At 34.6% G+C, this 15,779-nt stretch overlaps 1 long non-coding RNA gene across 1 annotated transcript in view; it reads left to right on the forward strand.

Moving 5' to 3' along the window:
* Positions 1–1,215: 1,215 nt before the first annotated feature.
* The window catches only part of LOC130221055 (uncharacterized), a 122,832-nt gene continuing 108,268 nt past the window's right edge, over positions 1,216–15,779 (forward strand). The window contains exon 1 of the long non-coding RNA XR_008836252.1: positions 1,216–1,546. This is a non-coding gene — a long non-coding RNA (uncharacterized LOC130221055). The remainder of the gene's footprint in view (positions 1,547–15,779) is intronic.

The following is a 15,779-nucleotide window of genomic DNA, read 5'->3' on the forward strand; positions in this document are numbered from 1 at the left end:
CTCCGGGTGCTCTGGTTTCCCCCACAAGTCCCAAAAACATGTGGTATACTGTAGGGGAATTGGGTAAGCTAAATTGTCCGTAGTGTATGTGTGTGAATGAGTGTGTATGAATTTTTCCCAGTGATGGGTTGCAGCTGAAAGGGCATCTGCTGTGTAAAACATTTGCTGGATAAGTTGGTGGTTCGTTCTGCTGTGGCGACCCCAGATCGATAAAGGGACTACGCTGAAAAGAAAATAAATTAATGAAGCAAGGACATTTTCACAGTATGTCTGATAATATTTTTTCTTCTGGAGAAAGCCTTATTTGTTTTATTCCGGCTCTTATAAAAGCAGTTATTATTTAAAAAAAAAAAAAAAAAACATTTTAAGGTCAAAATTATTAGCCCCTTTAAACTATATATTTTGTTCGATTGTCTACAGAACAAACCATCATTATATAATAACTTGCCTGATTACCCTAACCTGCCTAGTTAACCTAATTAACCTAGTTAAGCTTTTTAATGTCACTATGCTGTATGGAAGTGTCTTGAAAAATATCTAGTCAAATATTATGTACTGTCATCATGGCAAAGACAAAATTAATCAGTTATTAGAAATGAGTTATTAAAACTATTATGTTTAGAAATGTGTTGAAAAAATCTTCTCCGTTAAACAGAAATACATATATACATATACATATATGTACATTTATTTGTTTTTTGATAAACTCTAACCATTATATTCACCAAATGAAATAACATAAATATTTTAAACAAATAAATATAAATCAAACAAGCTAATGCATATGCTTACACCAATAAATTATTTAAAAAATGATTATTTAAAAAAATATAAAAAATAATTTATATTTAAAAAAGAAATAAAATGAATAAATAATCAATCAATTAATTGGTGTCTTTGCTGATGGGAAAGCAGATGGGGCCGGGTATATATACACATATATAAACTCCTTTGAATTAGTTAGTTGGCCTAATGACCAACCAAAAGCATTTAATAAATTAATCTTTAAATGAAAGCAGATCAACATTTATTTTGAAGTGGAATAAAGAAAACAGGGTCAATACTACTTTATTATTATGAAATATACCGCATTATAATAGCTTTTAGGCCAAAGTGCAGCCTGTGGAGATCGGGGGGCGGTTCACTTACCGCCTCTTCATGAATAAATCAGCATAACTCCGCCCACTAAGCGCAGAAGCCGTTGCAGAGCGCCTGTATGCGCACGGCGTCTTCAGATGATAGCAGATCCGTGTCGCTACAGTTCACACACATACACAGACACACAGGTCCTGCAGACGAGCTGCACTCTTCATCTATGCTGATCTCTTCATTTATGCTGATCTCCTGATCGCAAACCCTATACGTTTGTTACGTACCGACTGCTTCGCGCGGAAACCGGGAGTTACCTTTTACCAGGAAAGGAAAACACAAGGGCGAAGCGTTTACACTTGGCGAAGGTGTTCTTCATCCCCAGCAGTTCATATTACGGACACCAGCGCGAAAGAGCAGCACATTCGGTCCATACGGCTGCATGTGAACACAACGGGTATGTACAATATCCATATATTACTATTTGAGATAATGGATATAACCTCTAGTATGTTGACGAGAAATGGGCGACGGTTACGCTTCGTTTCCGAGCTGCTTTCGTCGTGTTTGATCAATCAATGGACCATTTTATTTATTTACAACGTTATGACTAACACATGCTGGTAAGGCAGTTGGACTTTTCAGATCTAATATGACTAATTTGAAATGACTGTTTGAATCTCCTTTTACTGGATATACAGCTGTATCTTATTTGGCAACAGTGTTGCGCGTGCAGTGTATGGCACAGACGCATGGCAGCTTTGCTACATTCATCAGTTAGTTGTGTTGATTAATTAATAATGTGTGTGTGTGAGAGAGGGAGTGATTAGTTACTGCTAAAAAGCTAAAGTAAGGGATTACTTATAATTTTATGCAATTTATTCAGTTACTTATAATGTACTTGCCTTAAATACTGTACAACCATTGAACATTCCTGTATAAATCAATTCAGAGAAGCAGAGGAAATGTGTTTTTGTTATACAAATATATTTAGCTAAATAATAATATTTTTCAACTAAATGTTTCATTTAGAGGACGATTGAATATGCTTAAGGAGTAATTTTATAGGGATTTTAAGTTTAAGTCAAGTAATTAAATTGCTTATTGACTAATTAGGTAAACTTTTCAGACATGTTAATTACAAAATCAATTTAATTAGTAATTGACTTTTTGCAGTAACTGACCCATCTTCTATCCATCTATCCATCCATCCATCCATCCATCCATCCATCCATCCATCCATCCATCCATCCATCCATCCATCCATCCATCCATCCATCCATCCATCCATCCATCCATCCATCCATCCATCCATCCATATATATATATATATATATATATATATATATATATATATATATATATATATATATATATATATATATATATATATATATAAATTTAGATATATAACAATTAGGGATGCTCCGATCGATCGGCCAGAGATCAGTATCGGCCGATAATCATATTTCATGACTCAATCGGTACTTGCTAATCTGGCCAATCTCATGAACCGATCGCAATTGTTTGTTTACGAGATCATCAGAATCTGAAAGGGCTGTGTTTTCAACAATATTGCAAGTTCATTAAAACCTTGTTGGAAATATTAGGGAGAAAAAAAAAAAATATATATATATATATATATAGAAGTAATGGATCTGTAGTTGTGCATTTTAACTAATTATGAGACATTGAGTTGAATTGTTCTTCCATTTGCAGTGTTTCCATATTGCTTTGTCAGTAATTTTTCTTACCATTTTTTGTATCTGTATTCTCTATTATTTTCTGTAAAGCTGCTTCTGACCATGACGTGTCCACACTAAATGGTGATAAGAGACATGTTTAAGGAGTTATATGCAACATCTTTAATTTATTCTCTTAGGTAAGGAGAGATCTTCACTTAAGTAGCATACTTAGAGGCTTTATGCATTATAAAGCTTAAAGCATCAGAATCGGTACTTGGTATCGGCCGATCACCACGACAAGGAATTGGTACTCTGTATCGGCTACAAAAATCCTGATCGGAGCATTCCTAATAACAATTATTGAGATGGGTTTATAATTAACATAACAGCATTTAAATATCAAATTGCGCCCGCAGGCCTTCTGGTTCAGGTTGTAATCTTCTGATGTTAAACAGTACCTTGCAAGCCCTGAATTATTATTAATCAGAGAATGTGCGTATATCTCATGGGACTTGGAGATTTGTGGCGGGAAATTGATGCATTCTATCATTATTTCATGCAGTGAACAGAACCAGAGTCATTCTTCCCACATCACGTTTCTATTGGCCTTGTCCTTTTTAGATCACTGATTGTCTTTCATGCATTAGATCACCTGCTTTACTGCCATCCTAATGTTAAGCAGTGTTCGGCAGGTGTGGCAGCACACTTTTGAACTTGAGTGCCAGAGAATTTAGCTAAACTTCTGTTTGGCCCATAAGCACACCCTGATGATGGCTTCTGTAGTCGTAACAGGTTGATTGTGGTTGTTAACTTCATATCCTTATTCCAGCAAAGGCTTTTAATTTCATACCATATGTGAGTGTCATTTACGTCTTCATAGACTGTTATCCCTTTAGAGAGAATGCGTAATCCAAAATGATCCGAAAATTTGGGGAAAATAGGTGTGGTAAGGGTCGCGCACTCATTCTTAGAAGTGATTACCGTACTTAATGCTCATTTAGACATGATTGGCTATCCATAATAGCAGCTGTGGTGAAGTGATTAGGGATTTCAGCATGCCGTCTGGGTTTTGGGGGCTTTAGACTTTTCCACAGAAAATCATCTCAGCTGTGTCTCAACACCAGCAACCACATGAAATATGTCTTCCATGGTCTGGGGGGGTATCAGCTGAGAAAATCACCCAATCGTAATTAAACGTTGCAAATTGATTCACCGGCTGGCCAGTATTGCGTGCGTGCATGTGTGTGTGTGTGTTGAGAGAGAGAGAGAGAGAGAGAGAGAGAGCAGGATGAATAGGCCTATGGGCTCTTAACTAAACACCAGTGAAGTAGGAGAACTTTTGCTCATGTTTTAGAGAGAAGAGGTATTTGACAGGTATATTTTCTTATACGGCACATTTCATCTGCAAGACAAGTGAAATTCAATTCAGAATTGAAGGCAGCATGAAGGGCCGCGAGGAGCTGATAGATTTGACACTGTTTAAATTGGTTTTCCCAAAGTTAATTTCAGGCCTTGTTGTTTTGACCTCAAACAATGAATAGTGTTGCCACTTTTCAGATCGAATCTCGGGCGTTCGTTTCTTATAACTTCCAAAAGAAGCATTCTCAGACTCTATTGAAAGCTAGCAGGCTTGCAATGGGCTCAATTTTGTTCTGCTTTCTCGACTGCAGTCTTGTTTACCTTGAATGTCGCTCGCTGGGATCTATGGGGAAATTTCAGCATAATCTCCTTCTCATAATTTAAAACGAGTGTCCCGCGCCATCCGATGGTTATTCGAGTATCAGACAGGAGGCCTCGTTGTCAAGGCAACAAGTCACCACAAAGCCGAGCATGCCAGGTGTTGCTCTTTAACATTTAGCCCTTTGAAGCTTCTGAACCCCTATGGGGACCTTTTATAGGGGTTGGTTTTCGTCATTTTTGCAGCACTTGGCCAGGCACACATTGTCATTCTGCTTGCCATATTGCAACCTCCCCCAAACACAGCCCCCCACACAATCTCCATTATGGTATTTTATTAAATTTTTAAAAAATCTTTGTATATTTCTATAGTTGTTTATATAAACTGGTGTTAATATTAATATTTAATAATATTATATTTATGTTGCAAATATACATATACAAATACAGTGCTCAGCATATATGAGTACACCCCATCCATCCATACATCCGCATATACATGCAGTGGGGGAAAATAAGTGTTGATCGAGTCATCATTTTCCCAAGAAAACATATTTCTTAAGGTGCTGTTGACTGCCAACAGGCAAAAAAATCCATACATGCAAAGAAAAGGTATTTCCGCTGGGTCGTTAAGTCATGAAATGTCTTAAATTTCAAAAACTAAATTTTTAACTAAATAAAAGTCTTAAATCTACTGAAATATTGTGTTGTCGCTCTCAATTCTTTTTTAAACCGGTCTTAATTTTCCTTTGTTCATGTATAGCTACCCAATCTGGCCAACACCAATCCAATAAATAATGTAAATAATAAAACTTGCTTTATTTAATAATGTGCTTTTTAGCTCTATTTACCATAATTGGTTTATTAGTTTTCGTACAATAACATTTGTTCCTGAACAGACTGTTGTGCATACATTTAGTTTAAAACCTTTAAAAATAATCTATATTTTTTTATTTTTAAGGAAGGTTATGTTGAAGTGTATGTATACAACTAGAGCTTGCTTGTTTTGACAAAATATTTAAAACATTTAGCTCAATTAGCTAAAATATAATTTTTTTTAAGTTATAAAATTTTTATTATTGTATTATTAAAATTACTAAATTATAAAAAAAAAGTTTGATAGGGCAAATAAAAATCTTTTCCAACTGGTCCATTCGGGAAAAAAAACCTCAGTGTTTAGCTCTGTATGAGTCTAAATTTTCATTCACAATGCTTTTAAAAATGTCTTAAAGTCTTAAGTTTTACTTGCTGAAACCTGCAGAAATCCTGAAACAAATTAGTTTACGAATTGTGTCGTAAAATGAAATGACGCAGGAAAAAAGTCTTAAACACATGAAGAAAGGGAGTTGTAGAAAGGCATGGAAAGTCCAGACAGCAGCTGAAATCTTTCAGTAGTTAGAAAGCAACCTGCTGCCCTCGAACTTTGACAAGTAACAATTTTTAAATCTTTTCTAATGTAATCAAATGAAATACAAACCATCTCCTTGTTTGTTTTGGAAACAATAGTTTACTTGTCTTGTGTTGAGAAGTACTGTGGATTAATATATTTGTTTCATAATTTCTTCAAGTTAAACGTTACCTTTAATATTTTAGCAGGGTGTTGTGAAGTCCATTCGTAGATTAGCAGTGTTGCCAGGTCTTCTATTTTCCAGCTAAGATTGACTTTTTACATTGTTATCACAGGTGTTTTCTTAGCCTTGGTGTTGTAATATGGGAAAACAAATGCAATTTCAGCAGATGTAAAAGGGTGTAAAACAAAATTTTTGGCTGAGGAAGAGCCCCTGTAGTGCAATTTCACCTGAGGCTGTCCCACTGGAACACAGTTTCGACGAAGACCGTCCTACTGCAGAATGCAGTTGGGCTACTTTTAGGCAAGTTTTCAATAGCAATTGTGTAGATTTGTTGTGCTGACCTGACAACCTTGTGGAAGAGACTACACCTTTCATTCACTTTGAGACATGCAGAATGCAAGCTGTGTAACTGGCAGTCTTTTGCAGTTTCACAGACTCTAATCCACATCATGATTTGATTGTGTACGGCTCTGCATTTGTTTTATTCATCCAAGTTTTGCCAAATTCTGTAAAGTTTTGTGAGATAAAGAGCCAATTCCATGTGCATGACTGGATTCCACTATTTTATCTTCATTTTATAAGACCCTATATTTTTGAATTTGTGTATGGATGGACAAATACACACATGTCGGTGGAATTTATGAATCTGTAAAACAGAAGGAGCGGCCTGTGTTTTGGTCCCCCAACTTTTGGTTTCCAGACCGGGGTCATCTTAATTATGCGAGAAGCAACAGATGTAGGGCAGCTTAGTGTGGTGCGCAGCTGTAGAAATCCACGGTGATTTAAACGCATTAAAAAGTCTTGCCTCATCTACCACCACACTATATAGTTGATACCATGCTAATTATTGCTTTTAAATATACCTTATGGTTGTTTTATTCCAATTGTATATCGTGGGTGTATCTGTTTCAGAGCTCCCTCCTCACTTTGGGGGTTTTAATCATCAAAATGACTTCTTGTTGCTTGAAAGCTTCAGTCATCAGTCTTATCAGGATCCTGAATAATGTCTATCTTGATGCCAGACTGGAAAATGCTGAAAATAGAACAGTTTGATACCAGACATGTTTCTTCCAGGCGACTGCCTTTCATGGTCTGTTGTTTAAATATTGGAAAAGCAAGACCCACCCCAAAGCCAGGTTGTTCTATATTTAAACAGAAATAAATATATAGACAAATTAAATATTAATATTTATTAAATTGTCTGCCAAAATTACTTTTTTTTAAAAATCTGAAATAAAATATGCTAAAATAAGTATCTAGATGGAGAAACTGATTTTTAAAAGTGCCACAGTGTACATTGATTCAATAGGTCAAATTATTCTAGTAGTAGTGTTGTCAAAAATAATATTTCGATAAGCATCCATATTGGAATATTTAAAGTGATTCGATCTTTCTTTTGGTTAGTATTGATACCGGATCTCTCACTCTCTCTCTCTCTCACCAGCAGCAGGTGAGATGGTATCGAATATCGATACCGTTGAAGTTATCGAAGTTAGAAATTACAGTATCGTGACAACACTAGTTGATATGTGGCTAAGATTAGACATAGGTATCGTTAAGGTTTTAACGGTATTACTACTTTTATTGATACCACTTATCAGTTCGGTACTTTAACGGTTCTCTTATTGATACTTTTTGTAGATTTAAAAAAATGTTTTCATAAAAAAAATTTTTGAACAGAATTAACAACACTTTATTTTATTATTATTTATTAAAATAAAACAAAACCAATAATTGTAAAACAAATAAATATTTTTTACCTGTAAAAGAATGTACAATGGTTTAAAGAAAATGACCCTCAGTTTTTAACCATTCAACATGTTTACCTTTTCTGGCAGAAATCGGGAGCTTTCTTGGTTTATTGTGCTCCCTGCAGTTGAAAATGCCCTCTTTGAGTTGCAAAATGCAGTTAAATAATCAGATGGGGATAGGGGTGCTCAGATTAACCTATTAAACATTAACCAAAAGGATGGATTTTTTACCGATCAATGCTACCAGTTAAACGGTTTAAAAATATATTTATTTATATTAATTATTTTTTATTTTGTGTTTTAATTTTTGCTGCATAAATGTGCAACTAGGCAGGGGATGATAACCGTTTCAAGGTATACCCTCAACTTGGAAAAGTCAAGGTTTTAAAACTGCCAACATTGTCTGCTGTACCGTTCATATTGTATATGTAAGATATATATTTTTTGATTTACCTTTTTTTTTTATTTATTTGTTTTTGTAATCTTCTCTGCTTTAGAAACAAGCCGGCCACAAATGGAAGCGTCACTATTCTATAAATCAAACAAATCCAATGTTTTACTTTATTTTTGCATAATAATATCTCTGCAGTAAGATAAGTTATATGGTCTATAAACAATTTTATGACTTTTATGAAATGAAAAGTTTAGTTTCTAGCATACTTTAAAAGGTCGAAAGGAATTTTTTAACACAAATATAAGACGTCTCATCTTTGACCTCTTTATAATTACATTTGCAAGTGTCTTACCATATGTAAAGCCACACTACTAACTTGTTTAATTGTTAAAAAAAAAAAAACAGCTTTTCTTATTTAGTAAAAAAGATTGATGTTGGTTCCTTGTGCACGTTCTCCTTAAATTAGAACCACTTTGTAAAGCACGTCTGCTCTGGGTTTAGTTCTGTAGTCTTTCATCAAGTCCCCATTGGGCCTCTGTTTCTGCAGTGCAGGTGGGATCGGTCTTATCACCACCTTGATCTCTGTGACACCCCCCCCCCCTCCATCAGAGAGAGCCCCGAACTCCAACCATCCCGAGGTCTGTCTCCAGACTCTTTATTTCCCATTTCTCTCATGCATTCCTGTGGGTCTGATTTAATTAAGCTATTTGTCAGTGGCTCTGCGCTCTCTCTGATTTCTGTGCTGGCGTTGCAGAGGGATTGGGGAAGTCTGGGTCATCAAACGTAAGAGCCAACTTGCAGAATGTGTGTTTGTTTTGGCTCACTGCCGTGCCATTGTGTTCTGCCCCAGCGTTCAGGCCGACGTTGGTTTGTTTGTTCCATAGAGACGAGGCACGAGGGAGATTTCATTAAGAAAATATCTAGTTTATTTTGTTCCCAGCTCATATCCAGGACACGTCCTGAGCCTAGAGTTTGTATTAGTCAGGTAACGTCTCTTATATTGACGTTTGTGTACAGTAGTGTTTAAGCTGCGGTGTTTAACTCGTTCTTATCCCTAAGTCTTTTTTTGGGTTTGGCTGTGGTTTTGTCTTCGTAGGTAATTAAAGCTGTTAAATTGCAATTGTTTTTAGGAAATGTTCCATGTAAAGTTTGATAATTGGTCTGAAACCATACAGGATTCAACAACAGCATTTCTGATATTTGAAAGTGCAAGATTTCATATTTTCTTTTAAGGAAAATGGTTTTACATAGTGTCTATAACAGACAAATATTGATATTCTGATAAATTTTGATACTGTAATATTTAAAACGATACGATATTGCTTTTGGTTAGTATTGATGTCTTACCAGCAGTCAACAGACCCATCTCATTGGTCACCAATGGCATTTTTTCCGAACTAGATAGCCTTTTTGGCACAGTATCGAAAATGTACCCCACAGTATCGAAAATGGAATCAAATATCAATATTTTTTCAGGTATCGTATAAAACTAACACTATCTAGTAGGTATGAAGCTAGGATAAGTAAAAAAAAATTATCTAGAAACAATTTTATGACTTCAGAAATTAGTGAGGGCCTCTAGCATTCAGTATTAGACAAACATTTAATAAATGCATAATGATCGAATAGGTTTCTATGTAATTTGTTGGAGGCTAATTGGCATATTGGACAAAAAAAGTAACATTTAAAGTATTTTGTATTTCTGCAAGATATATTGTTTATTATAAAGTATTTTGCCAGATGACCTGAATGGCTTTAATTGAAAATAATGTATCAGTTTAAAATGTTTGGGGTGATATTGTCTGTGAAACATAATGCACATCAATAAAAGTAACATACAAGCATATATTAATACAGTAGGAGAAAAATTTATTAAACAAGTGTTTTGTTTCAATGGAGTTAAACTGTATTCTGGCACAGAAATTAAATAATCTTCATAGTCTTCACTGTAATAATAATAATAATAATAATAATAATAATAATAATAATAATAATAATAATAATAATAATAATAATAATAATAATAATAATACGGGTGAGTGTATGGTGTTTCCCAGTGATGGATTGCAGCTGGAAGGGCATCCACGGCGTAAAAACATATGCTGGATAAGTTGGCGGCTCATTCAGCTGTGGTGACCCCAGATTGTTAAAGGGACTATACCAAAAAGAGAATGAATGAATGAAAAATAGTAATACATTTTAGGCACCTTTCTTGACACTCAAGGTCACCGTACAAGAGAGCAAGGAGTGTCAGTTTAAATAAAAACACAATATAAAAGTCAGTAGAATACAAAACAACTTTAGAACTACAGTTGAGTTAAGGAGAGTAGGCTGTTCTAAATAGATGTGTTTTGAGTTTAGATTTGGTGACAAGGCAGACGGGAAACAGTGAGGCGAATAAAAGAAGAAGATCTGAGTGTTTGAAAGGTGTGGCGTTATGGAGGATAAGGTATAAATGAAATAACCTTTACTGAAACTACAACAATATTTGGTGCTCCTGAATGCTTCAAACTGAAATGTTTACACAGTGGCATGATTTAAAAATAAATTGGAAATTACAGCTTTATAATTAATGAATAAACCACTTCATTCCTTTTCGTAAGAATAACTATTAGGTGTAAATGTTAAAAACATTAATTACATATATTAAAAAATCAGAATCTCACTTTTAAAGGCTAATTATAAAAAATTGTATGTATGTTTGCATATAAATAGTGATACAATGTGTACAAAAATGCAGTTCTGCCATTCACTTATGTCATTTCAAAACCTCTTGCTTACTCATGTGGAACTGAATTATAGATTTTTTTTTTTCAGTTTTTACAACTAAAGTCTATATTTTTGGACCTCTGAAGTCTTCAAGATATAATTTATTTTCATTTGTTTCACAGTAGACAAAGTCTTTTGGGGAAAATATTCCTGTAGATTTTTGGCCTGGTTTTCACAAGCTATATAGTGCACAAGTTGCATAGGTCACATATACTTTATTTTGAAGCATGACAGCCTCTTTAATTATTCAAAATATAGTATCTTGATAAAAATCGCTGAGCTCTATAAAAATCACCTGTTGTGTGAAAAAGAGAAAGTCATTTGGAACAATGTGTGAGAAAGTAAACAGTGAGCAAATGATTTCTTCAAACAATAGTGGATTGTTGACCAAAGGTGACCAAACCTCTTGTTCAGAAGGAAACAAGTGTAAATATGAGTACTGAAGCCACTTGATTTGCCTATATATATATTTGCCTAACGAGTCAGAGATGTACACCTTATAATTTCAACAACCTACATGACTTTCTGTTTCCTCGTGTACATCATTTAGAAGTTCCTAAAGTTCCCTTTCTCTTTTAAATGAAAAATGATCTTTTCCCTTGCATAGAGTTCAATGAGTGCACTTTACCATATACAGTCCACGCTTTAAGTCGTATATTAGCCTAGGGTCAGACACAACCAGTTTTTCCCTTTTAATTCCAGTTTATCCGGATGACGTCTTTCCACAACCACCAGCCAGCTACCTACTAGTATTTATTTACTTGGTTAGCATGAGCTGTTTGCTTTAAGAAGCACCTCTTGAGTGGATATATGATAAACACAAGCATGTGACTAGAAATACCCTAACTGCTAATCCTAAACCCGACAAACAGGTTTTTATGATTTTATTGTCAGAGATGGCAGATTGAGATCAAATTTGTTGATAAAAGATGAGAGATAATAAAACAGCAGGTCAAACATACGTTTCACCTCTGGTCAAACGCTGCTTTGGCTGTAGCTTAGCTTGTATGATGATGTACGTTATGATCACAATATTACCTTAAAATGCAAAAAAAAAAAATGTTATTTTATCAGCTGTAATACTACAAATACTCTTGTTTTAAATTTCTTTGCATTTCTGCATATAAAAGTAAACTAATTCTTAAAACAAATTGCAAAATCTATATAATTATGTGTTTAGGTTAGTTAAAGCAACTTTTAATTGATTTTTATTTTAATTTTATTTAGTTGAAACGTTTCCGATTTTTGACTTAAGCTATTAAGTACTAAATTAAACCAATGATATCACTAAAGATTAATAAATGATGTTGTAGTTTTAATTGTGAGTTCAGATATTTTAATTCATCAGTCAATATCTTGTATATGCCATTAGTCAGAGTTAATATGTTAATATTAATGATATACAATAATGAAATCATTATTATTATTATTATTATGTAATTAATATAATTATATAATAAAATAATTGAGTATTTAAGTATTTGGTGATGTTATGAAAAACACTGCCATAACAACAATATGAATATTTTTAAAAGGAGACTAAAAAGAGCCCATAATAACAACATACTGCACGTTCAACCCAGACTCATTGGAAATGCGTGCCTCGGCCCACATTTTTGCAAAACGTAACATACGTTGCTCTGGGTACGTTTAGTTGCATGTTTCAGATGACCAATCCACTAGAGGGCGCTGTCTTTATTTTTGCTTATTCGAAAATGTTACTGTAGAGTATGTTTTGTAATACGTTGCAGATACACGTCCTTGTACTTGTCCACAAGAATGCAGGCCTTGATGTACAGACCACCTAGAAAACACTGACCTAAAGCCAGCCATTAGTGTTTTCAAAAGCAACCATAAGTGGAAAGTGCTCTGCGTTTGCATATAAGTTTTACCTTGATTTTTGCATTGTTTATCTTTTTTTGTATTCATTAGGTGCAAAGAACTGCGCTAAATAATCCATATTCATCAATAATATATCCCTGTATGTATCAGTGTGAAAAGGAACAAAAGTTGACATCAGATGTTTGACTGCATTTTAACATCACATGTTTGACCCATAGCATTAATTTTAGAGATGATCCTCTAAGAAGAAGAATACTCCTCTATTTAGCATGGCAGATGAAGAGCGGGATGCGCGGGTAAGAGGTTACTTGATTTCTATAGTGGTTTATGTATGCAAAGATTAAGTATCAAACGTTTGTTAAAGCAATGGCTGCTGTTGTTTATAATGTAAACTTTATAACGTAAATTAAGATCATCTCCGTTAATTAAGTCAGACTGCGCAAATGGTGCGCACAGTGAACCGCTTCGGTCATTCCCGCGTTCTCAGGGAGTTGTGATTGGTTGAACAGTAAGCTCGCATCTTATTGGCTACAGGGCACGAGTGACTCACGTGGGAGGTGTGTGCTGACAGGAAAGTCTCAAAAATGCACACACTCGTATTCAGGGTGAGTCGTACGTGAGAGAGGATTTGCACATTCTCATTCAGGATGAACTCGTGAATTTTAAACATTCAAAACTTTTTGTACACTCTTATATATTTGCAAATGGTGTTTTGCATTTGTGAAACGTATTTTATGAAAATGTATTTTTATTTTGTGCATGTGAATTGTTTTTGTAAGTATAAATAAATATTTTACGTACGTGAATTTGGCTACGCATGTGTACATCGTGTCTTTTGCGTGAATTATTATTGAGTCTAATCTCTCTCCATATTTTTAGACCTGTGATTTATTATTAAGCATTTCTATAGAGCTTAAAAGACCAAAGTTATAACGCTTGTAGCTTCAGATTACAAAGATTATTTATTTATTTATTAAATGAAGACTATCTAATTAAGTTATGTGATTGAATCCTACATAACTTGTCAGAAAATAAGAAAAACAGCACTGTTTGTTTCATTTGCTTCTTTGCTTTTTTGTATTTATATATGCATGTAACTTGAATATTATGCAGAATTATCCCAATTAGCCTAAAAATATGATAAAAAAGGTATTCAAGTAAGCTGATGAAATTGTATTTATTGCTAAATGAATAGCTAAAAAAACAAAATATCGAAATGTAACATTTTTCCAACATCGTGCAGCCCTAGTTGAAATATGTTTTTGCAGTTTCACAAAATGTAGGCTGAAGCACAGATTTCCAAAGAGCATGTGTTGTGCTTGTTCACCATCAAGATGTTTTGTGTTATTGAATATCAACACATGTCTGCAGTTGATATTGTATACATCTTGAAGCACATCTCATTTATCGTTTTTAGCAGGAAACAAGCCTCCTCGGATAGCGCTGGAGACATAGCTGTGCCTCTGTAAAGACCAGGCCTACTGTACTGTCACCTTTAATGGAGAGGGCGAGCGGAGTCCTCTGATTCGATATGATGGCTCTTTAAGTCTTGTTTCTTCTTTTAGTCTGGCACACACCGTCTCCTTCCTGCTGTGGTGTTAAGTTGAATGCGCCCCTGTGAGCTGCTAGCGCGTTATTCCAGTGGCGTGTGTTGCAGCGGCTGCAGGTTAACTGCAGGATCCATCTCTGATCTGACAGGCCTTCGCTGGATGAAACCAGCCACCCAGAGAAGCTTTGTTCAGTGTGAGGTCTGTTAAATCTTACACTCGAAGCTCCAGCTGCTGGAATGAGAACACAGCTTGTCTCCTCAGATTTTATTCTAGGGACTAGAAAATCATTGTGGAATCGTTTTTTAAAGAGAGTTGTTGGTTAGAACACATAGTTCTTTAAATAATGTTTCATTTGAGTGTGATTACTACGTAAAATATTAATGGAATCTTTAAATTTTAATGAAATATATTCTTTAAAAACTAAAGTAATGTATTTCTAAGATTGTTTGCATAGAGAACTTAGCCCTTTCACGCGTGAGTTTTAAATACTCCAGCTGATCCTCCTGCGTGAGTTCTTTTTTTTGTGATCTTTATTTAGAATTCATTGGCGATGCATCAAGCATTAAGTGACCCACCAGCCCCAATGATCTATGTTTATGTCGTAGTTTGTTTCTTTTTGCCCTTTTCTCCAAATTTTGACAAATGTTCTCATTATATCAGGATCTTTCTGATACTCAAATTTTCAAGTATGTGATAAAACTTACATTTTGTCTTTTAAACAGTTTAACAATGATCATATTATTTGTTATATGATGGGTAATGGGTACTGTCGTTGTTGCTAGAAGGGATACAGCTGCAATCGGATATAAATGAGAATTATTCATATTATCTTTTAAATTATGCATTAATTGTATTTTATTAAATGGGATACAGCTTAGGATACTTGCATCAATATAGCGTAATCTATTAAAATGGTATTTTATTAGATGATGCTATATTGACGCAAGTATCCTCAGCTGTATCCCATCTAGACTTCAGTTACTCCTGTAGTGTGGTGAAGACTAGATGGGATACAGCTGAGGGTACTCTCATCAATTTAGCATTATTTTTATTCAATTCAATTCAATTCACCTTTATTTGTATAGCGATTATACAATGTAGATTGTGTCAAAGCAGCTTCACATAAAAGGTCGCAGTAAATAGGAACAGTGTAGTTCAGTTTGTAGTGTTTAAGTTCAGTTCAGTTGAGCTCAGTTCAGTGTGGATTAATAATCACTACTGAGAGTCCAAATATTGAAGGGCAAATCCAACGATGCGCAGCTCTACAGATCCCGAAACATGCAAGCCAGAAGCGACACTGTACTTATGACACTGTACAGCAAATAATATTTTTACATAACCGTAATGGTTGGGTTTAGGGTTGAGGTAGGGATAGATGCGAATAAAATACAATTAATAAGTCATTTAAAAATTCAGATTTATTTATCTCATCAACTTACGATCGCAGCTGA

This window comes from Danio aesculapii, chromosome 3 (assembly GCF_903798145.1).
Source record: "Danio aesculapii chromosome 3, fDanAes4.1, whole genome shotgun sequence".
NCBI lineage: Eukaryota > Metazoa > Chordata > Actinopteri > Cypriniformes > Danionidae > Danio > Danio aesculapii.